Here is a 22091-nt window from a genome sequence, read left to right as displayed (position 1 = left end):
AATTATTTCTCATATATGAGGGCTTTTATTCCTTTAACTGTGGTGTAATTTGAGTATGATCAGTTGATTTCATTTTTGGGTGTTTTCAGAGGTCAGGACACCACAGAATCTTTGTTTCAGGCCAGATCTTTGCCTTGGTTTTAACAGATGCTGTATGCTGGTTAAATATGTTGGTGTTGTATTTTGGGCTGCAATACAGTAGGTGAAGGTTAAAAGTCTTAGCCAGGAGATAAACTCTTACTCAGATACAGTACTCTTTTGTATTTTGGCGCAGTTGGCAATAGTGCTGCCTGGTAGTGGGGTGGGAGAGATGACTGCCTCATCAGGTTCACTTCTGAGAGTTGGAGGAGTCCTCTTCAATCACTGGCTATATGCCTGTGTTTCTTTGTTAGATGTTCTTGTCCACTGGGCATGATCACTCGGGCAGGAGTCATGATTTTCAGGCAGGGCATACCCTTCTTGGACTGGCCTTGCAGAGGGAGGCACAGCCCACTTTTCTGCCTGCCCAAGAACCTGGGTGTCTCACTCCTCTCAGTGTTCCAAGTGAGGGCTCCCACTTGCTTAGGTGCTGCCCCAGGCAGCAAGTCCCACTCAACTGAAAGCAGCAGGGGTAGGTGGAATCACACACACTGCCACTTGAGTGCTTTCCAGGGGAAGACAGAGATGCACCTGCGTGCAGTGCTCAGTCAAATGTGGGTCTGCTGTGTTGGAATGTCTGCATCCAATGTCTGCATCCATAGCAGAATAGATCAAGCAGAAGAAAAATCTCAGAGCTTGAAGACTAGTTCTTTGAATCATGTCCAACTGGCATGTCTTGCCCAGCTAGGAGGAGCAGGAGCAGTTAGATCACCCAATTCACTGTTTGGATGCTTCTCAGGAGAACACGGGGCTGTGCTCACCCACAGAATTCAGGCAGAAGCAGGTTTGCTATGCTGGGAGACCCAGCCAGTATAGTCCGCTCAGCTACAAGTGGTGGAGATTGGTGGAGTCACCAGCTCCACATTCTGGGTGCTTCCTGGGGTGTGCCCACTTATAAAGTTCAGGCAGAGGTCTGCCATGCCAAAAGACCCAGCAGGCATTACCTGTCTGGGTATAAGTGGCAGGGGTGGGTGGAGTCACCTACCATGCCATCTAGATGTTTGGCAAAGTGGGGTGGAGCAGTAGCAATCTTACTGCTCCCCAGCACCACAGCTGTGTCCTCTACTGGTTCTGTGGTTCTGGAACCAGTCTATTCTGGGGTTCAAGGCTTGTAGAAGTCCCTGTGGACTTGAGTATTGCCTCCACAAAAGCTCTGGGCAGCTATCTGTGTTAACTTAGAGGCCTCTGGGTATCCAGGGAATTCTCCTATTCTCAGACTTGCACAAGTAGCTCTTGGAAGTGGAATCCCCCAGGAGCTCCCACTCACTCACACTTTCCCCATGTTGGGGAACTTTTGACTCCATGCTGATGTCAGTTGTTCTGCTGCCCAGCTTTACTGCTCTCTGCTTTCTGTATCTCCTCACTGCCTGGATGGATCCTGACATGGTTTCTTAGATAATTGACTTGCTGAGTCAGTATTCACTAGTTACTTTGTTTCCTCTGCATGAGAGTGGCCCACATGAGCTGCTTATAGTCCACTATCTTGGCCCTCCTGGCTCTTTAATAATAGCCATTTTGACTGGTGTAAGGTCATACTTTATTGTAGTCTTAATTTGTATTTCTATGACTAGTGATGTTGAATATTAGTTTATGATTGTTGGATGCTGATATGTCTTCTTTTAAGAAGTGCCTGTTCATGTTCTTTGCCCTTCTTTTAACAGGGTTCTTTACTTTTGTCTTGTCGAGTTGTTTAAGGTCTTTATAGAACCTGAATATTAGTCCTTTTCTGGATGTATGATTTGCAAATATTTTCTCCCATACTGTAGGTTGTCTTCTTACATGTGACTGTTTATTTTGCTGCGCAGATGGTTTTTAGTTTAAGTCCTATTTGCCTATTTGTGTTTCTGTTACATTTGTTTTTTGGGTCTTAGTCATAAATTATTTAATAGGAAGACAGATAATATGATACATTTAGCTTTATTATTTTGCTTAGAATTGTTTTGAATACCTGGGCTCTTTATTGGTACCATATAAATTTTAGAATTAATTTTTCCTGATTCTGTGAAAAATTGTGTTGGTAATTTAATAGAAATTGTGTTGAATTTGCAGATTGCTTTGAGAAGTGTAGCTATTTTAATGATATTGGTTCTTTTTATCAAAGAACATGAGATTTTTTTTTCACTTGTTTTTTCCATCTACAATTTTTTTTTATCAGTGTTCTGTAATTCTCCTTGCAGAGCTCTTTCATCTCCTTGGTAAAATCTATTAGTAGGTAGTTTTCATGTGGCTATTGTTAATGAGCTGGAGCTCCTGATTTGTTTCTCAAATTTAGCATTGTTGGTGTGTAGAAATGCAACTGATTTTTGTGTGTTAATTTTGTAACCCAAAACCTTACTGAAGTAGTTTATCAGGTCTACTAGTCTTTTGGAGGAATGTTTAGAATTTTCTAAGTATAGGATTGTCATCAACCAATAGAGATAATTTGACTTTCTCTTTTCCAATTTGGATGTATTTTATTTCTTTCTCTTGCCTGATTTCTCTGGCAGATACTTTCAGTATTGTGTTGAACAGGAGTGATGAGAGTGGGCATCCATGTCTTGTTCCATTTCTTAGGGAGAATGTTTTTGACTTTTCCCCATTCCGTATGATGTTGGTTGTGGGTTTGTTATATATGGCTTTTATTATTCTGAGGTGTCTTTTTGGATCCCCCATTTGTTGAGAGTTCTTATCATGAAAAGATATTGAATTTTATTGAATGTGTTTCCTACGTCTATTGAGATAACCCTGTGGTTTTTGTTTTTATGCTCTTGTATAGTGTATTAGTCCATTCTCACATTGCTGTAAAGAGCTACCTGAGACTGGGTAATTTATAAAGAAAAGAGGTTTATTTGGCTCACAATTCCACAGGCTATAAAGGAAGCATGGCTGGGGAGGCCTCAGGAAACTTACAATTATGGCAGAAGGTGAAGAGGAAGGAGGTATGTCTTCTATGGCAGAAGCAGGAGGAAGACAGAGCAGGGGAATGTACTACACATTTTTAAACAGCAGATTTTGTGACAACTGACTCACTATCATGAGAAGAGCAAGGGGAAAATCTACCCCATGACCCAATCACCTCCCGCCAGGCCCTTCTTCCAATACTGGGAATCACAATTCGACGTGAGATTTGGGTGGAGACACAAATCCAAACCATATCATGTAGGGAATCACATTTATTGATAAGTGTATGCTGAATCATTCTTGAATACCAGGAATAAAATCCACTAGATTATGATGAATTAACTTTTTGACACACTGCTGGGTTAATTAACTAGTATATTGTTGATAATTTTTGCATCTATGTTCATCAGGAATTTTAGACTCTTGTTTTCTTTTTTTGTTCTTGTTGTGTGCTTGCCAGATTTTCATATCAGAATGATACTCGTTTTGTAGAATTAGTGAGGGAGAAATCCATCCTCCTCAATTTTTTTGGAATAGTTTTAGGAATACTGGTACCAGCTCTTTGTATGTCTGGTAGGGTTTGGCTGTGAATCCATCTTTTTATTTTTCTTTCGTTTTCTAGTTGGTAGATTTTTGTATTAATTTTATTTCATCACTAGTTATTGGTCTGCTCAGGATTTAATTTTTTTCTTCTTTAAACTTGGGAGGTTGTTTTTCTATAAATTTATTCGTTTATTGTAGGCTTTATAGTTTGTACACATATAGATGCTCATAGTAGTCTCTGAGGAAATTTTGTATTTCTGAGGTAAAAGTTGTAATGTCTTCATCATTTCTGATTGTGCTTATTTGAATCTTCTCTTTTTTTCTTGGTTAATCCAGCTAGTTGTCTACCAATTTCATTTATCCTTTCAAAAAAAAACTTTTCATTTTATTAATCCTTTATATGACTTTTGGTCTCAATTTTATTTAGTTCTGCTGTGATCACATTACAGCTTTTCTCTGCTAGCTTTGAGTTTGGTTTGATCTTGTTTTCTAGTTTTTTAGGTATGACATTTGGTTGTTAATTTGAGATCTTTCTCTTTTTAATGAAACAGTTCTGTAAACTTTCTCTTAACACCTTTTTTGCTCTATCCCAGAGGTTTTCATCTGTAGTGCTTCTATTTTAATTTGTTTAAAAAATGTTTTGACTCCTACCTTAATTTTTATGAGTTTATTATATTTAAATTCAATGAATTGAGCCCTTTACCATCATACAATGCTCTTTGTCATTTTTAACTGTTTTTTGACTTAAGGTCTGTTTTATGTGATATAAGAACATCAGCCACTACTTTTTTTGGTTTCTCATTTACATGATAGATTTTCTCTACCTCTCTGCTTTGAGGCTGTGGGTGACATTACCTGTAAGATGATCTCCTGAAGGCAACAGATTGTTGGGTATTGTTTTGCTTTTAATCCAATTTGCCAATCTATGTCTTTTAAGTGGCACATTTAGGGCTGTTTACATTCAAGTTTAATATTATTATGTGAGGGTTTCTTTCTGCCACAGTTTTGTTAGCTTGTTGATGTGTAGTCTCAATTGTGTAATTGCTGCATAAGATCTGTGAACTTGTATTACTTGTGCTTTTATGGTAGCGAATGTTGTCTTTTTTCATGATTAAAACTTCTTCGAGCATTTCTTGTAGGACTGGTATGGTGGGAATGGATTCCCTTAGCTTTGCTTGTCTGGGAAAGACTTTATTTCACCATGCATTATGAAGCTTAGTTTGGAAGTCTATAAAATTATTGCTTGGTATTTTTCTTTACAAAGGCTGAAAATAGGCCCCAATCTCTTCCAGATTGTACAATTTCTGCTAATAATTCCATGTTTATTTTGATGGAATTTTCTTTTTAGGTTATTTAACCCTTTTTTCTAGCTCTTTTGATCACTTTTCTTTCACATTGACCTTGGATAGTCTGAGGACTGTATGCCTTGGTGATGGCCATCTTGTATAGTATCTCACAGGTGTTCTCTAAATTTCTTGTATCTGGATGTTGACCTCTCTAATAAGATTAGAGTAAGTTTCCTGGATTATTCCCTTTAATATGTTTTCCAGATTGCTTATATTTTTTTCTTTCAGAAATTCTAGTAATTCATAGGTTTGGTCACTTTACATAATCATATATTTTTCATGCTTTTTGGGGGTCTAGCTCCATTTATTCAAAAGACTGGTCTTTGAACTCTGAAATTATTTCTTCTGTTTTGTCTAGTCTATTGTCAGGGCTTCCAATTGTATTTTGAGATTCTTTTAGTGAATTTTTTAATTCCAGAAATATATTTTTTATTATAACTATTTCATCATTCATATCCTAAATTGCTTTTCTGTTTTTTGATTTGTTTTGTTTTGTTTTAATTTTCAACTTTCTCTTGGATCTCATTGACTTTCCTTGCAATTTCTATTTTGAATTATTTACCTACGAATTCGGAAATTTTTATTTTAGTTAGAATCCACAACCAGAGCATTAACATGATCTTTTGGGTGTGTCCAGACACTCAGTCGTTTTGTTCTGGTAGAGTTCTTGCACTGATTTCTTCTCATCTGAGAAGGATGTTACTTCTTTTGATTTTGCTATTGATTGGGTTTGATGTTTTAAGTTTTTATTCCTTTTTTCCTTGAGGTCGTGACTGTGATGCCTGTTGTGTTTGATCATTCAGGCTTGTTTCTGGGTACTTTCTGGGAACCAAGGCTCTGTATGAATTCATTTGTTGTGGACAGCTGCTGTGCAGTGGCTTTCTCGGAGGTTGCTTGTTGTAGTAATATATTGGACATATGAGCAAACACACTATATTTTGTGAGGCTGAGACTGCAGAGTTCTCAGAAAGCTTATCTCCTACACTAGCACTATGTCCTTGTGGCAGCAGGATTTTGGTTTTGTGGTTCAGTTCAGACATCAGTCCATTAGCTGACACTTATGAGTAGAGCCAGCTCACCCTCAGGCAGGCTGATTATGAATGGAAGCACCCATCCTGCAAGGGGGCAGATTGGTGGGCGGAGATCATGTTGAGGTTCACTGAAATCTCTGGGAAAGCAGCAGGGGTGTGCACCAACTCTGTCCTCAGCATTTAGGAATGTCATCTACTTCTCTATCGCAACCATATCACAGAGGTCACAACCTCCAGTTGGAATAGACTTTGTCCTTTGGCTCCCAGCCACAATGTGGGTGCAAACCACAGATAAGTCCTTCCAGTGGCTAATGCAAAAATGGGTTTAGGGCAGAGCCTCTTCACCCTGTCCAGAGTTGACAATTCTGTTGTTTGTCGGCCTTCTATTGACAAGACACTGGAATTCTGTGTAGGGTGGAAGAGTTGGGCCCTGCCCTTTATGCAAGCCCAGTAGGCACAGGCACATTTTCAAGGTGGATGGATCCTCCAAAAAAAACAAAACAAAACATGAAAAGTGTTTTCTGCAAGTGCATAAGCAGTGCCCCCCCCCCCCAGAGGGGGGTACCTCTGTTGCGATCACAACAGTAGACAGGGGAGCAGGATGACCCCCTTTCCATGTCTGTTACTGGCCACCAGTGCCATCCCCTTCAGCATTTGGTGTCATGCCCATGTTTTCTTTGTCCCAAAGGGGGCTTTGGCAGGTTATGTTCTCCCTCCCTTAGGGAAAACTCACACTAAGAGTTAGATGTCTATGGGTCTTGCAACTCCCTAGGGACCCACTAGTATCTTGTACTTGCCAAAGACAGAATGGGTGGTGGGGTATGTTTGCAGGTGATCTAGTAATGTAGTTTATGAAGGACAGAGAGTCCCTAGGTTGGGCAGTGGCCCACCCCAGGTACACAACCAGTATGGTGTCTACTGTCTCACTTTTGGTGTGAGGGGAGTGTGGGCATACCTGTGTGAGCTGACCACCCATTTCCCTGTCCCTCAGAAGTTTCCAAATTGCCACTGACAGTATTGCCCTAGATCTTGAGGGCAGACAAGCTCCCCAATAGTTTAACAATCAGCAGTCTCTTGCAGAGGTGATAAGATCAGAAAAGCACCCCATCTACCTTTTCTGCAGGGTTCTGAGTTCCTCAGATGACCCATGAAATTTTTAGAAGTATTTTTTAGTCTTAAAAATATTTTAGTATTTTTGCTTAAATTCATTTCTAGTTTAAATCTCTTCTGGTCAAATAACGTACTATGAATGATTTCAGTTATTTTCCACTTACTAAGGTTTATTTTATAACCTAGAATATGGTATACCATCATTATGTTTTATGACCACATATAAAAAGTGTGAAATCTATTTTGGGGTGAAGTGTTCTATAAATGTCAATTAAGTCAAATTGGTTTAAAGTGCTGCTCATCAAACAAACCCAGAAGCTAGCAGAAGACAAAACATAATCAATATCAGAATGGAGCTGAAGGAGACAGAGACACAAAAATCCCTTCAAAAAATCAACAAATCAAGGAGCTATTTTTTTAAATTAATAAAATCAATAGATTGCTAGCTAGACAAATAAAGATGAAAAGAGAGAAGAATCAAATAGACACAATAAAAAATGATAAAGGAGAAATTACCACTGACCCCACAGAAATACAAACAGTCATCACAGAATACTATAAATACTTCTGTGCTCCACAGGGAGGAATGTTATAGGAGTCATTAAGAAATTAATTTAGGCAAATAGAGAGGAAAAAGGGTCCTTGGGAAGCTTTTGTTTATTTTAAAGCAGCTCCAGAAATGTTTCTTGTCTAGAAGGAAAGCCCCAACTCTTAAAGCCAGACTGGCAAGCTTTGATATGCAAATGCCAACCATTAGAAATGGTCCACGCAAACATGGCGATTCCCACCATCTTCTTCTTGCCCTTGCCCCCACATGTGCCTGGCAGCATGGCTGCCCCCCCATGATGTGTATCAAACATCATGGGGCCCTACATTTGCATATCAAAAGGATAGGGTGGGAGGGCCAGTTTTTTCACAGGCTACATAAATGACTGATCAAACCAATCCTCTGACCCTTATGCAAATCAGACACTACCTCCTCCAGCCTCCTCATATAAGCAGCCACTTTTCCACTGCACAGGAGGTTTCCTCTCTTGGCTTGGAGCTCTCCTCCCTCTGTCTCTATACAGGCGAGCTTCTTCCTTTTTTCTTGCCTATTAAACTCTCCGCTCCTTAAAACAACAACAACAACATGAAAATAATCTAGAAAATCTAGAAGAAATAGATAAATTCCTGTACACATACACCCTCCCAAGACTGAACCAGAAAGAAGTTGAATCCTTGAATAGACCAATAACAAATTCCAAAATTGAGACAGCAATAAATAACCTATCAAACAAGAAAAGACCAGGACAAGATGTACTTACAGCTAAATTCTACCACAGGTACAAAGAGGAGCTGATACCATTTTTTCTGAAACTATTCCAAACAATTGAAAATGAAGGACTCCTCCTTAACTCATTCTATGAGGCCAGCATCATCCTGATACCAAAACCTGACAGAGACACAACAACAAAAAAGAAAACTTCAGGTGAATATCCCTGATTCACATCAATGCAAAAATCCTCAAGAAAATACTGGCAAATTGAATCCAGCAGCACATCAAAAAGCTTATCCACCATGATCAAGTGGGTTTCATCGTCAGGGTACAAGGCTGGTTAAACATATGCAAATCAATAAATGTAATTCATCACATAAAGAGAACTAAATACAAAAACCACGTTATTACCTCAATAGACATGGAAAAATCCTGCAATAAAATTCAACATCCTTTCATATTAAAACTCTCCTTAAACTAGGTATTGATGGAATATACCTTAAAATAATAAGAGCCATTTATGACAAACCCGCAGTCAATATCATACTTATTGGGGAAAAGCTGGAAGTATTTCCCTTGAAAACCAGCACAAGACAAGGATGCTGTCTCTTACCACTCCTATTCAACATAGCATTGGTAGTTCTGGCCAGGACAAACAGGCAAGATACGGAAATAAACGTATTCTAATAGGAAGAGAGAAAGTCAAACTGTCTCTGTTTGCATACAACATGAGCTTATATCTAGAAATCCCATCATCTCAGACCAAAGTTTCTTAAGCTGATAAGCAACTTCAGCAAATCATCAGAATACAAAATCAATGTGCAAAAACCGCAGCATTCCTATAAGATACTTACAAATACAGTTAACAAGGGAAGTAAAGGACCACTTCAGGGAGAACTGCAAACCACTCCTCAAGGAAATAAGAGAGGACACAAACAAATTGAAAAACATTCCATGCTCATGGATAGGAAGAATCAATATCATGAAAATGGCCATACTGTCCAAAGTAATTTATAGATTAAATGCCATTCACATTAATTTACCATTGACATTCCTCAGAGAATTAGAAAAATCTACTTTAAAACTCGTATGGAACCCAAAAAGGCCTCGTATAGACAAGAAAATCCTAAGCAAAAAGAACAAAGCTGGAAGCATTGTGCTACGCAACTTCAAACTATACTAAGGCTACAGTAACCCAGACATGTTACTGGTACAAAAACACACACATAGACCAATGGAACAGAATACAGAACTCAGAAATAAGACTGCACATCTACATCCATCTGTTCTTCAACAAACCAAAACAAGCAATGGGGAAAGGATTCTCTATTTAATAAATGGTGCTAGGAGAACTGACTAGCCATATGCAGAAAATTAAAACTGGAGTCCTTCCTTATACCTTATATAAAAATAAACTCAAGATGGATTAAAGACTTAAATGTAAAACGCAAAATAAAACCCCTAGTAGAAAATCTAGGCAATACCATTCAGGATGTAGGCACGGGCAAGGATTTTATGACTGAAATGTCAAAAGCAATTGCAAAAAAAGCAAAAATTGACAAATGGGACCTAGTTAAGCTAAAGAGCTTCTGCACAGCAAAGGAAACTATCATCAGAGTGAACAGACAACCTACAGAATGGGAGAAAATTTTTACAATTTATCCATATGACAAATGTTCAATATCCAGAATCTACAAGGAACTTTAACAAATTTACATGAAAAAAAAACAACCCCATTAAAAAGTGGACAAGGGACATGAATAGACTCTTCTCAAAGAAGACATTAATGTGGCCAACAAACATGAGAAAAAGTTCAACTGCACTGTTAGAGAAATGCAAATCAAAACCACAATGAGATACCATCTCACACCAGTCAGAATAGTGATTATTAAAAAGTCAAGAAACAACAGGTGCTGGTGAGGTTATGCAGAATGTAAATTCCCACCTTTTATACTGTTAGTGGGAATGTAAATTAGTTCAACCATTGTGGAAGACAGTGTGGTGATTTCCAAAGTTCTAGAACCAGAAATATCATTTGACACAGCAATCTTATTACTGGGTATATGTCCAAAGGAATAAATCATTCTATTATAAAGATACATGCATGCATATGTCCATTTCAGCACTATTCACAATAGCAAAACCATGAAATCAACCCAAATGCTCATCAATCATAGATTGGATAAAGAAAATGTGGTACATACACACCGTAGAATACCACAAGGCCATAAAAAGGAATAGATCATATCCTTTGCAGGGACATGGATGGAACTGGTAGCCATTATCCTCAGCAAATAAACACAGGAATAGAAAACCAAACACCAAATGTTCTCCCTTATAAGTGGGAGATGAACAATGAGAACACATGGACACAGGGAGGGGAACAACGCACACTAGGGACTGTTGGTTGGAGATGGGGGGAGGAAGTGCATCAGGATAAATAGCTAATGCATGCAGTCCTTAATACCTAGGTGATGGGTTGATGTGTGCAACAAACTACCATGATACACATTTACCTATGTAACAAACCTGCACGTTCTGCACATGTATCCCAGAACTTAAAATAAAATTTAAAAAAAAAAAAGTGTTTCTCATGTTTTATATATCCTTCTTGATGTTCTGTCTACTTGTTTTTTTAATTACTGAATGTTTTGATGTTTCCATATATGTTTTGATATTTTCATTTTATCTTTTCATTCAACATTTTCTTTTGTTTCATGTACTTTTAAACTGTTTTTTTGTGTGTATCGATAATTCATATTTTTTGCATCTTGTTGATAAATTGAACGACTTTATCATTGTATAATGTCCTTTTTTATTCCTGATAATATTTCTTCTGAAATGTATGTTTTTGGATATCAATAAATTCAATTCAATTTTCTTTGGATTAGAGTTTGTATGCCAAAATATTTCATCCTTTTACTTTTATCCTAATTATGCTTTTGTTTTAAAGTCAATTTGTTATAAACAGCATATTGTTGACTCTTGTCTGTTCAATCTGACAATCTCTGTATTTACCTATTATGCATAGGCCATTAATATTTAACATAACTGTAGATATGATTGATTTAAAATTTGTCACTTTTCTAGTCATTTTTTATTTGTTTGTTCTTTTTTCTTACTCTTTATATTAAGTCACTATTACTATAATTCAATTTTATCTCATTATGTTCAATTTTATATCTTAAATGTTATTTCTGATGTTTAAATTTAAAAATCTTTAAATTGTTATTGGTTAATTTAAAGTTCCTGACATACATCTCTATTTAATCACAATCTACTTTCAAATAATGTACCGCTTTATATATAGTATCTGAAATTTGCAACAATACATGTAGTCCCTCTTTCTCCTATGTTTTGGGATTTTTTTCTCATTTATTTTAATTTTATATTTTGTATAAACACACATTATATTGTCACTATTCTTGCTTTTGGTAATCAATTATCTTTAGAAAGATTAAAAATAACTTAAAATGTATTTTATATTGACCTTAATATTTATCATTTCCAGCAGTCTTCATTTCTTTGGAAGGATCCAAGTGTCTTTCTGGTATCATATCTCCTTCGAATAACTTTACTTAACATCTTTTAAAGTGCAATTCTGTCTACAATGAGTGATTTTGGCTTTAGATTCCTTGAAAATGTCTATTTCTGCATTTTTGAAACATTTTTATTGAATACAGACTCATTGGTTATTTTTCTCTTTGACTATTGTAATGATACCACTCTTTTGACTGTTTTTTTTGTCGTTTATGACAAGAAACCCGATGTTATTCTTATATTTGTTCTTCTGTAGTGATGTGATCTCTTACCTTCCGATATCTTGAAAGTTTTTTTTTATTTTCAGCAGTTTAAATGTTATGTATATCTGTGTATTTTTGCATGTGAGTGTGCATGTGTGTATGAGAAAGAGAGACATGGTTTGTGTGGTTGGGGCATTTATTATGCTTGCTGTTATCTGACATTCTTGGACTGGTATGTCTTTCATTACTTTTGGAAAGTTTTCAGTTGTATTCTTCGGAAATATTTCTTCTACTTAATTCTCTCTTTCTTTTTTCTTGGAATCCAATTACACATAACTTAATTGATATCGTCATAATGTTTGATATCTTGGACATCTTATTCCCTTTTGTGTGTTTTGGTATGGATAATTTCTATTGACCCATCTTAAAGTTTGGCATTTCTTCTGCTTTGTCAAGTTTATTGATAAGCCCATCAAAATTATGCTTTATCTTTAATATTATGTTTCTGTTTTAAGCATATCCATTTGATTCCTTTTTCATATTTTACATCTCTTTGCTGAAATTGCCCATCTGTTTATGCATGCTGTAATTATTTCCGTATATAGCCTTCAACTTGTTAATCAGTTATTTTAAAAGTATTCTCTTCTAATACCACTTTCTGAGCCCAATCAGAGTCTTATCTTGTTGATCGTTTTGTTTCTCAAAATGTTTTTTTCCTTATCATGTGACTCATTGTTTTTTTCTTTTTTAAAATTATACTTTAAGTTCTAGGGTACATGTGCACAAAGTGCAGGTTTGTACATATGTATACATGTGCCATGTTGGTGTGCTGCACCCATTAACTCATCATTTACATTAAGTATATCTCCTAATGCTATCCCTCCCCCCTCCCCCCACCCCACAACAGGCCCCGGTGTGTGATGTTCCCCTTCCTGCATCCAAGTGTTCTCATTGTTCAATTCCCACCTATGACTGAGAACATGCAGTGTTTGGTTTTTTGTCCTTGTGATAGTTTGCTGACAATGATGGTTTCCAGCTGCAACCATGTCCCTACAAAGGACATGAACTCATCCTTTTTTATGGCTGCATACTGTTCCATGGTGTATATGTGTCATATTTTCTTAATCCAGTCTATCATTGATGGACATTTGGGTTGGTTCCAAGTCTTTGCTATTGTGAATAGTGCCACAATAAACATATATGTGCATGTGTCTTTATAGTAGAATGATTTCTAATCCTCTGGGTACTATACCCAGTAATGGGATGGCTGGGTCAAATGGTATTTCTAGTTCTAGATCCTTGAGGAATCACCACACTGTCTTCCACAACGGTTGAACTAGTTTACAGTCCCACCAACAGTGTAAAAGTGTTCCTATTTCTCCACATCCTCTCCAGCACCTGTTGTTTCCTGACTTTTTAATGATCACCATTCTAACTGGTGTGAGATGGTATCTCATTGTGGTTTTGATTTGCATTTCTCTGATGGCCAGTGATGATGAGCATTTTTTCAGGTGTCTGTTGGCTGCATAAATGTCTTCTTTTGAGAAGTGTCTGTTCATATCCTTTGCTCACTTTTTGATGGGGTTGTTTGTTTGTTTGCTTTTTCTTGTAAATTTGTTTGAGTTCTTTGTAGATTCTGGATATTAGCCCTTTGTCAGATGAGTAGATTGCAAAGATTTTCTCCCATTCTGTAGGTTGCATGTTCACTCTGATGGTAGTTTATTTTGCTGTGCAGAAGCTCTTTAGTTTAATTAGATCACACTTGTCAATTTTGGATTTTGTTTCCATTGCTTTTGCTATTTTAGACATGAAGTCCTTGCCCATGCCTATATCCTGAATGGTATTGCCTAGGTTTTCTTCTAGGGTTTTTATGGTTTTAGGTTTAACATTTAAGTCTTTAATCTATCTTGAATTAATTTTTGTATAAGGTGTAAGGAAGGGATCCAGTTTCAGCTTTCTACATCCGGCTGACCAATTTTCTCAGCACCATTTATTAGAGAATCCTTTCCCCATTTCTTGTTTTTGTCAGATTTGTCAAAGATCAGATAATTGTAGATGTGTGGTATTATTTCTGAGGCCTCTATTCTGTTCCATTGGGCTATATCTTTGTTTTGGTACCAGTACCATGTTTTTTTGTTTACTGTAGCCTTGTAGTATAGTTTGAAGTCAGGTAGCGTGATGCCTCCAGCTTTGTTCTTTTGGCTTAAGATTGTCTTGGCAATGTGGGTTCTTTTTTGGTTCCATATGAACTGTAAAGTAGTTTTTCCCAATTCTGTGAAGAAACTCATTGGTAGGTTGATGGGCATGGCATTGAATCTATAAATTCCCTTAGGCAGTATGGCCACTTTCATGATATTGATTCTTCCCATCCATGAGCATGGAATGTTCTTCAATTTGTTTGTGTCCTCTTTTATTTCACTGAGCAGTGGTTTGTAGTTCTCCTTGAAGAGATCCTTCACATCCCTTGTAAGTTGGATTCCTAGGTATTTTATTCTCTTTGAAAAAATTGTGAATGGGAGTTCACTCATGATTTGGCTCTCTGTCTGTTATTGGTGTGTAAGAATGCTTGTGATTTTTGCACATTGATTTTGTATCCTGAGACTTTGCTGAAGTTGCTTATCAGCTTAAGGAGATTTTGGGCTGAGACAATGGGGTTTTCTAAATATACAATCATGTCATCTGCAATCAGGAACAATTTGACTTCTTCTTTTCCTAATTGAATACCCTTTATTTCTTTCTCCTGCCTGATTGCCCTGGCCAGAGCTTCCAACACTGTGTTGAGTAGGAGTGGTGAGAGAGGGCATCCCTGTCTTGTGCCAGTTTTCAAAGGGAATGCTTCCAGTTTTTGCCCATTGAGTATGATATTGGCTGTGGGTTTGTCATAAATAGCTCTTATTATTTTGAGATAGGTTCCATCAATACCTAATTTATTCAGAGTTTTCAGCATGATGGGATGTTGAATTTTGTCAAAGGCCTTCTCTGCATCTATTGAGATAATCATGTGGTTTTTGTCTTTGGTTCTGTTTATATGCTGGATTACGTTTATTGATTTGCATATGTTGAACCAGCCTTGCATCCCAGGGATGAATCCCACTTGATCATGGTGGATGAGCCTTTTGATTTGCTGATGGATTCAGTTTGCCAGTATTTTATTGAGGAATTTTGCATCTATGTTCATCAGGGATATTGGTCTAAAATTCTCTTTTTGTGTTGTGTCTCTGCCAAGCTTTGATATCAAGATGATGTCGGCCTCATAAAATGAGTTAGGGAGGATTCCCTCTTTTTCTATTCATTGGAATAGTTTCAGAAGGAATGGTACCAGCTACTCCTTGTACCTGTGGTAGAATTTGGCTCTGAATCTCTCTGGTCCTGAACTTTTTTTGGTTGGTAGGCTATTAATTATTGCCTCAATTTCAGAGCCTGTTATTGGTCAATTCGGGGATTCAACTTCTTCCTGGTTTAGTATTGGGGGGCTGTATGTGTCCAGGAATTTATCCATTTCTTCTGTATTTTATAGTTTATTTGCATAGAAGGGTTTATAGTATTCTCTGATGGTAGTTTGTATTTCTGTGGGATCGGTGGTGATATCCCCTTTATCATTTTTATTGCGTCTATTTGATTCTTCTCTCTTTTCTTCTTTATTAGTCTTGCTAGCAGTCTATCAATTTTGTTGATCTTTTCAAAAAACCAGCTCCTGGATTCACTGATTGTTTTGAAGGATTTTTTGTGTCTCTATCTCCTTCAGTTCTGCTTGATCTTAGTTATTTCTTGCCTTCTGCTAGCTTTTGAATGTGTTTTCTCTTGCTTCTCTAGTTCTTTTAATTGTGATGTTAGGGTGTCAATTTTAGATCTTTCCTGCTTTCTCTTGTGGGCATTTAGTGCTATAAATTTCCCTCTACACACTGCTTGAAATGTTTCCCAGAGATTCTGGTATGTTGTGTCTTTGTTCTCATTGGTTTCAATGCTGGACATTATATGTACAACAGTGAATTCAGAGGTAAATATTTTTTGTTCTTGGAAATTTGGACATTTCTTTTGTTTCTATTGTCACTAAGTCTTTACTGTATGTGATTGAATCAATCTAGTCAGAAGCTGAACTGCATTTCTGTTTTATTGTTTACCTTAAACTCTTCAAATGCCTCTAGTTTTACATTGTGCTTAGCATAAAAAAATTGGTTACTTAAAATTTTTTCTCACTTTTCCATTTCCATCAACAGTTTAGCCTTTACCTGTGAGCCAGAGTCTCAGAGAGCAGCAATCTCTCTGCACTCTTGCTTAATCCCCCAGAGGTAGTGTGTTATTGCATGTTATGCAGTGTTTGCTGGGGTATAGGGCAGAAGTTGTTTGGGGTTCCTCTGTTATCCTGGTTTATTGTCAGACTTATGTGGGCCTGTGTCCCTAATTTTTGGGAGTGGTATTTTCTAAATGATACTTCGTTATCTACAACAGTGAAACTCTGCCTTGTGTCTTTAACGGAGTTCTGTTTTTATCTTTCCTTTAGTAAAAGGGAATTTGTAATGGTCTAAACTCAGGATGATTTCCTGCACCTCTTTGCAGTGATAGAGAATTTTTATGTCTATTTCGTTTTCTTTTTTCCTTTATCCAGTAATGGAACTTCAAATGTGTCCTAGGGGAGACAGATTTTACTGTCCTTTCTACAGTGACTTGAGACTTATGTTCTGTAGAAACATAGTGGATAAAGATCTAAGCAGGGTGTCTTGACTTTCCTCAACTGACACTGATTATTTCCTCCAGGCTTGTAGCAATAAGAGTAGTTCTGTCTATTATCCCACTCTAGGCCCTATACTTTTCATGAGGGCACTGTAAGGTTCATGGATAAGAGACAGGAAGTGGGCACAAACTACCCTATATCTCCAGCTCCTAGAGTTTCTATACTGTAATACTAACCTACACTAAGCCTTTAGAAATTAGTGTAAAAGTATATTTTAAATATTCTCCCCTATTTCTATAGCAGTGCTATCTTTCTTTCATGCTCTGCCTCTGGTAAACAAATATGTGATTTTAATATTTCCTGGATGATACCTTTCTTTTCCTTAGGCTTACTTCAATTTTTTGATGGGCTCAAGAAATGTTATTACTTTTTAGATTTTCTGTTTTATTTTGTGTTCTTTACTTTGGGAATGATTCTCCTTCCAACCTCTATAAACAGCCAAAGCCAGAAGTCCTAACTTCCATTTGTAAAGGATCACTGTGGCTTCTGTGTTAAGAACAGACCAAAGGGCAGCAAGTATGGAAGCAGATTGTGTAGTTTAAAATTTCTTGTAGAAATATAGGTAATAAATTATGGTTATTTGACCAAAAATTGTAGTAATATAAGTGATAGAAATTCAACAAATTCTGAATGCATTTTAAAGACAGACTCAATAGAATTTTCTCACTGATTAGATGACAGGTATGAGAGAAAGGGTAGTCAGGGATTCCTCTAAGAATTCCTTTGGAGCAAGTGGGAAAATAGGATTGGCATTTTTAAAAAATAGGTAAGTATATGAAAATAGTAGGCTTGAGGGAAACACCAGAAGCATTTTTTTGGGAGGTAACATGTTATGTTTAAGGTGTCTATCAGATATTCTTGTATGATATATGAGTCTAAATATATAATAATTTTATCTTCAAAGAATTATCAATTGGATTTATACATTTGATGATTATCAAAGTATGGAAAATATTTAAATCACTGAGACTGGATGAGATCCCAAAGGCCCTGCGTGGGTTTTAAGAAAATAAAATGTTCAAGGAGTGATACCAGGGTATTTTAACATGATGTTGGCAAGGAGAAGGGAAATCAGTAAAGGAAACTGACATAAAGATGATAGAAATGTAGAAAGGAAATCATAACAAGAGTGAGGTTTTATGAATTAAAAAAATGTTCCTGGAGAAGGGATGAATCAATTTTATCACATACTGCTTATAGATTAAGATGAAGACTGAGGACGGACCAATGTCTCTGATTCGGCAATAGAGGATAAGATCTTATTCATAAGTTGATTATTTTACTTTTTATAAAAGTAGAGACATTTTATACATTGTGAAAGGTGGAAATACAGCAGATATAGTACAGTCATTTTGGGTAAATGAATAGTGGCAGTAGAACCGTGTGTGTGTATGTGTGTGTGTGTGTTTGTTTATGTGTGTGGATTAGGAAACAAGATCACCAGCAGATGATAAATACTAGAAATGAAGATATGAAAATTTGTGGGGAGAGAAGAAAGTGTGAAGCAGTCATCCAGGTGAGTGGAGGAGTGAACAAATTATGGAACTGAAGTCAGATTGCCAAGAAGCACCAAGAGCTTTCCTGAGGCTTTTTTTTAAGTCAGTTGGCTGTACTTGAGAAAACTGAAAAAATCAAACACAAGTTTATGAATACATAAGTTTTCCTTTCTCAATGAAATAGCTCACAAATAGCAAATATTTTTAGCTATTCCTATAAGTAGTGGAGTCTATTTTCTACCCTTTGGATCTGTGCTGCCCTTGTGACTCGCTTTCACCAATTGAATGAGAAAAAGATGAGAGTATGCAAGGTCTCAAGAAGCTTGCAGTTTTCACTTTCACTCTGTTGGAACACTGTTGCCATGTGAAAATCATGGTAAGCCTTTTTCAGGATGAGTGACCATGTGGAGAGAGAGGCACACTTATCCAACAATATCAGTTGTACCAGACTTTCCAGCCTCCCAGATAAGGCATAAGTCCTATGTATAAGACCAGTGGAGACCATATGGGGCAGAGATAAGCTGATTTAGCTGAATACAGCTCAAATTGTTAACCTACAGAATTATGAGTAACTAAATTTTTGTTATTTTAAACTGTAGTTTGTTTTTATTTATGCACAAGAAATAAAAAGAAATACTCCCATCCAAACTATCCTTAGACACAGTAGTTTAAATGACTTCCTCTAACTCAATCCTTCATAATTGGGTAATCTATCATACTTGATACCAAGTGGTGACTAGCTTAGATATTATTTACTCAGGAAGCTTTTAATGACCTCACCATGCTGATTTAGGTGGCTATGTTATGTGATCTTACAGGAATCTATCCCCCCACATTCACATTACTTAATAGTAATGACCGTTTACCTCTTTATTTTGCAATAGACTGGAAACTCAATGAGGGAAAGCATGAGTCTGTCTTCCTCATTACTATATCTGTCTCACAAACAGTGCATAGTATTTGTTATAATAATGAAAGCTCATAGACATTTTCTGATAGAATAGAGCACTCTGTTAAAAGAAACCATTGATGGGAGATGGCTCAAGATGACAGAATAGAATGCTGCACCAATCATCATCCCTGCAATGACATCAATTTAACAACTGTCTATACAGAAAAAAACACCCTCATAAGAACCAAAAATCAAGTGAGCCCTCGTAGTACCTGGTTTTAACTATGTATTCCTGAAAGAGGCACTGAAGACAGAAAAAAAAAACAGTCTTGAATTACTTATATCACCATCCCCCTCCCCCACCCCCACACACATACATACATACACACACACACACACACACACATACACACAGTGGCAGCCTGGTGCAGAGAGCCTCTCTGGACGTGGGAGGAGGAAAAACACAGAAATTGTGAGACATTGAACTCAATGCTGTCATATCAGAACAGAAAGGAAAATTGGACCAAATGCAGCTGATGCCTGATCACAGAGGGAGCATTTAAAGCAGGCCTAGCCAGAGGGGAATCACCAATCACAGTGGACTGAACTTTTCTGAGTGCCTGCAAACCTCACCACAGAGGGCTATGGTACTCTGTGTCTCCAAGTAAACTTGAAAGGCAATCTAGGCCATAAAGTCTGCAAATCTTAGATGAGTCCTAGTGCGGACTTTGGCCCAGAGACGATGGAGTAGGTGGAGGTACACATGATACTGAGAAACCAGTTGGAGCAGCCAAGGGAGTGCTGGCATCACCACTCCACTAACCCCACAATTCAGAGCTCACAGTTCCAAAAGAGACCCCTTCTTTCTGCATAAAGGAGGGGGAAGCATGGAAAGAACTTTTTCTTACATCCAAGATACCAGCTCAGCCACAGCAGAATAGGGCGCTATTCAGTTGTGAGGCCCCTGTTCCAGGCCCTAGCTCCCACACAAGATTTTTAGACACACTCTGGGCTGGAAGGGAACTCTCTGCCTTGAAGGGAATAACCTAGCATTTATCATCTGCTAACTCAGGAATCCTTGGGTCCTGAACAATCAGCAGCGATGTCCAGGTACTACATCATGGGCCTTCAGTGAGCCTCAGACTTGATGGATTAATGTGAGATTCAAACCATTGCCAGCTGTGGTGGCTACAGAGCAAAATTGTACCTGCTTGAGAAAAGCAGAGAGAAAAGTAAAGGGGACTTTGCCTTGCAACTCAGGTACCAGTATGGCCAGAGGAGGGTAGAGCAACAAGTAGGATTTCAGGGTCCCTGATTTCAGGACTTGACTCCTGGATGGCCTTGCTGGACCTGCCTTGGGCCAGAGGGGAGCCCACATCCCTGATTGGCAAACCCCAGACCAGGCAGCATTTATCACAAGCTGACTTTAGAGCCCTTGGACCTTAAGAGAATATGCGCAGTAGTCTGGCAGAACTCCCCATGACTCATGGTGGCGGTGGCTATGGGATAAGTCTTCTCAGACTTTGAAAAGGGGAAGGAAGAGTTGGAAGGACTGCATCATGTAGTTTCAGTGCCAACTCAGCCACAGAACAGTAAAACACCAGGTAGACTTCTAAGGTTTTTGACTCCAGTTTCTGAAACCTGGTGGCACTTCTGAACCCAACTGTAACCTGGGAACTCTCACTGCCCTTAAGAGAAGAACACAGGCCTGCCTGGCTTTGCCACCTGCTGATTGTAGAGCTGCAGGGCCTTGACCTAACATAGGCAGTAGCCAGGGAGTGGTTACAGCAGACATTGGGCTAGATTCAGTGCTGTGCTGGCTTCAGGTCTGACTCAGTGCAGTCATAGTGGTGATGGCCAGGGGAGTGTTTGTGTCACTTAACCCTTAGTTTTAGGTTGCTCAGAACAGAAAGATAGATACTTTAATTACTTGAAAGTAAGTAAGGGGAAAAAAACAAAAGTCTCTGCTCAGCATTCCAGAAACTTCTCCTGGATATTGTTCAAGATTGTCAAGATGGTGCCTCAATGAATCTGGAAGAATCACAGCATTACTTGGCTTGGGGTGCCCCCTAAAGCAGATATACCTTAGATCACCACACCCAGGTTCTTTCAAATATTTCGAAAACCTTCCAGAAGGATGGGTACAAACAAGCCGACAGTGGAGATTACAATAAATAATTAACTCTTCAGTGCCCAAACATGTTATCCTGGATGGTTTTGCTGACGTCAACACCATCCAGGATAACGTGACTTCATCAAGTGAACTAAACAAAGCACCAGGGACCAATCCTGGAGAAACAGAGATATGTGACCTTTCAGATGGAGAATTCAAAATATCTGAATTGAGGAAGTTCAAAGAAATTCAAGATGACACAGAGAAGGAATTCAGAATTCTATCACAAAATTTAATAAAAGATTGAAATAATTAAAAAGAATCAAGAAGAATTTCTGGAGCTGACATATTTAATTGGCATAATGAAGAATAGACCAGAGTCCTTTAGTAGCAGAACTGATTAAGCAGAAGAAAGAATTATTGAGTTTAGAGACAGGCTATTTCAAAATACAAATTCAGACAAGACACAAGAAAAAATAATAAACAAACAATGAAGTATGCATATAGCATCTAGAAAACAGCTTCAAAAGGGCAAATCTAAGAGTTACTGGTCTTAAAGAGGAAATGGAGAAAGAAACAGAGGTAAAAGGTTTATTCAGAGATAATAACAGATAACTGTCTAAACCTAGAGAAAGATATCCATATCTGAATTCAAGAAAGTTATAGAACACCAAGCATATTTAACACAAAAAAAGACTACCACGAGGCATTTAATAACTGAACTCCCAAAGATCAAAGATATGGAAAGAATTTGAAAAGCAAGAAGAGAAAAGAGGCAAGTAACACAAATGGACCTCAAATATGTCTGG

Source organism: Papio anubis, chromosome X, assembly GCF_008728515.1.
Source record: "Papio anubis isolate 15944 chromosome X, Panubis1.0, whole genome shotgun sequence".
Lineage (NCBI taxonomy): Eukaryota > Metazoa > Chordata > Mammalia > Primates > Cercopithecidae > Papio > Papio anubis.
Note: the sequence above shows the minus strand (reverse complement) of the source record.